The sequence below is a fragment of the Schistocerca gregaria genome, chromosome 1 (assembly GCF_023897955.1).
Source record: "Schistocerca gregaria isolate iqSchGreg1 chromosome 1, iqSchGreg1.2, whole genome shotgun sequence".
NCBI classification, from domain to species: domain Eukaryota; kingdom Metazoa; phylum Arthropoda; class Insecta; order Orthoptera; family Acrididae; genus Schistocerca; species Schistocerca gregaria.
The window spans coordinates 185,229,424-185,232,454 of record NC_064920.1 but is presented as its reverse complement, the minus strand read 5'-3'; the positions used below and the strand labels follow the sequence as shown (position 1 = coordinate 185,232,454).

General features: G+C 50.7%; 1 non-coding gene across 1 annotated transcript; it reads right to left on the bottom strand.

Moving 5' to 3' along the window:
• Positions 1–2,002: 2,002 nt before the first annotated feature.
• Positions 2,003–2,077, bottom strand: Trnat-ugu (transfer RNA threonine (anticodon UGU)). Its single transcript has one exon. It is a non-coding gene; the product is annotated as a tRNA-Thr (tRNA).
• Positions 2,078–3,031: the final 954 nt, after the last annotated feature.

Genomic DNA, 3,031 nt, shown 5'->3' with positions numbered 1-3,031 from the left:
GTGTCCCCTCGACGATCACCAGAGGTGTACGGCCAGTATAGGAGATCGCTCCCCACACCATGATGCCGGGTGTTGGCCCTGTGTGCCTCGGTCGTATGCAGTCCTGATTGTGGCGCTCACCTGCACGGCGCCAAACACGCATACGACCATCATTGGCACCAAGGCAGAAGCGACTCTCATCGCTGAAGACGACACGTCTCCATCCGTCCCTCCATTCACGCCTGTCGCGACACCACTGGAAGCGGGCTGCACGATGTTGGGGCGTGAGCGGAAGACGGCCTCACGGTGTGCGGGACCGTAGCCCAGCTTCATGGAGACGGTTGCGAATGGTCCTCGCCGATACCCCAGGAGCAACGATGTCCCTAATTTGCTGGGAAGTGGCGGTGCGGTCCCCTACGGCACTGCGTAGGATCCTACGGTCTTGGCGTGCATCCGTGCGTCGCTGCGGTCCGGTCCCAGGTCGACGGGCACGTGCACCTTCCGCCGACCACTGGCGACAACATCGATGTGCTGTGGAGACCTCACGCCCCACGTGTTGAGCAATTCGGCGGTACGTCCACCCGGCCTCCCGCATGCCCACTATACGCCCTCGCTCAAAGTCCGTCAACTGCACATACGGTTCACGTCCACGCTGTCGCGGCATGCTACCAGTGTTAAAGACTGCGATGGAGCTCCGTATGCCACGGCAAACTGGCTGACACTGACGGTGGCGGTCCACAAATGCTGCGCAGCTAGCGCCATTCGACGGCCAACACCGCAGTTCCTGGTGTGTCCGCTGTGCCGTGCGTGTGATCATTGCTTGTACAGCCCTCTCGCAGTGTCCGGAGCAAGTATGGTGGGTCTGACACACCGGTGTCAATGTGTTATTTTTTCCATTTCCAGGAGTGTATTTTACATCTTTATTCCCAGTCCTCATATTTAATTCTCAATGTAGCCACTTTGGCGACGAATACATTTCTTCTGGCGAGAGACCAGTTTGCTGATACTGCCACTGTAAAATGTTTGAGTCAATTGACGGAGCCACAACCTCACCTCCGCTTGCATCATTTCAAAATGGCTCTGAGCACTATGGGACTTAACATCTGAGGTCATCAGTCCTCTAGAACTTAGAACTACTTAAACCTAACTAACCTAAGGATATCACACACATCCATGCCCAGGGCAGGACTCGAACGTGCGACCGTAGCGGGCGCGCGGTTCCAGATGGAAGCGCCTAGAACCGCTCGGCCACACCAGCCGGCTCATCATTTCATCATTATCAAAGTGAAGCTTACGAAGTTCTTGAAGTTTTGAAAACAGATGAAAACCAGACGGGACGAAGTCGCAACTGTATAGAAGGTAATAGATGACAGTGAAGACAAACCATTGGTTTGTTGCATAACGTCACAACGATTGTGTGTGGTTTGGTATTGCCATAATGAAGGAGAGGTTGTTCCATGTGTGGACGATCTCTTCGAATTCGGAACTCGATGAAGCCCGCTGTTTCTCACGCACAAATATAGTTACGATACACACAGCGATGTTACACGCTACATTTCGGCGTCATCTGATAACACCTAAGATCGTGTCTATCGATCTTTTGCTTGGCGCAGAGTAGCAATTCCTCATGCCACGGAGATCACGAATCGTTGAAATCCTTTGCGGAAATGTTGAGTCATGCAGCTCCTATAGACGTCCATAATAGCGGAAATTGTGCTGTGCGCAGTATGTTGTGAACGAAATGATCTCTAGATTCTGTCCCATAAATTTTCGATGGGATTCATGTCGGGTGATCTGGTTGGCTAAATCGTTCGCTCGAACTGGGCAGAATGTTCTTCAAACCAACTGCGAACAATTGTGGCCCGGTGACGTGACATCGGTGTTTGGGGACATCAAGCCCAAGAAAGGTTGCAAATGGTCTCTATATAACCGACCATAAAGTTTTCCGAAATTAGAATTATGTATTAATGCCTTCAGCTACTGACGGACATTAATATGTATCAACGGGACAAGTGAAAATGTGTGCCCCGACCGGGAATCGAACCCGGGATCTCCTGCTTACATGGCAGACGCTCTGTCCATGTAAGCCACCAAGGGCAAAGAAGATGGTGCGACGGCAGGGACTATCTCGCGCATGCCTCCCGCGAGAACCACATTCTCACACTACATTCGTAGTATCCCTACCCAAGACACTCATTACTCGTGGAAGACGTTCTTACCAAGTCCCGTAAGAGGAAGGTCATGGCCGGTGTCGACAGAACTATGTACTTATATGGATATGTTCGAAAGAATAGACACCATATCCATATAAGTATAAACTTTTCCAGTCGACGATCGGTTCAGTTGGACCAGAAGACCCAGCACATTCCATGTAGACGTAGCCCACACCATTGTGGAGCCACTACCAGCTTGCACAGTGCCTTGTTGACAACTTGGATCTGCAGCACACTTGAAACCTACCATCAGCTCTTATCAACTAAAATTGGGACTAATCTGAGGAATCCGTGGTTTTCCAGTTGTCTAGGGTCCAACCGATATGGCCAGTAGACGAGAAGAGGCGCTGCAAGCGATGTCGTGAACTTAACATCAGCATTCGCGTCGGCCGTCGGCTGTCATTGCCCATTAACGCCAAATTTCGCCGAACTGTCATAACTGATACCTTCGTCGTCCCACATTGATTCATGCGGTTATTTCATGGAGTGTTGCTTGTCTGTTAGCTGTGACAATTCCACGCAAATGCCGCTGCTCTCGGTCGTTAAGCAAAAGTCGTCGGCCATTGCGTTGTCCGTAGTGAGAGGCAATGCCTCAAATGTGGTTTTTTCGGTAAGTTCTTGACACTGTACATCTCGGAATATTGAAATCTCTAATGATTTCCGAAATGAAATGTCCCTTGCTTCTAGCTCTACTACTATTCCGCGTTCAAAGTCTGTTCAATTCCCGTCGGGCGGCCATAATCAGGTCGGAAACCATTCCATATGAATCATCTGAGTACAAACTATAGCTCCGTTCTCCGCCCCGATAGCTGAATGGTCAGCGTGATGGACTCCCGTCC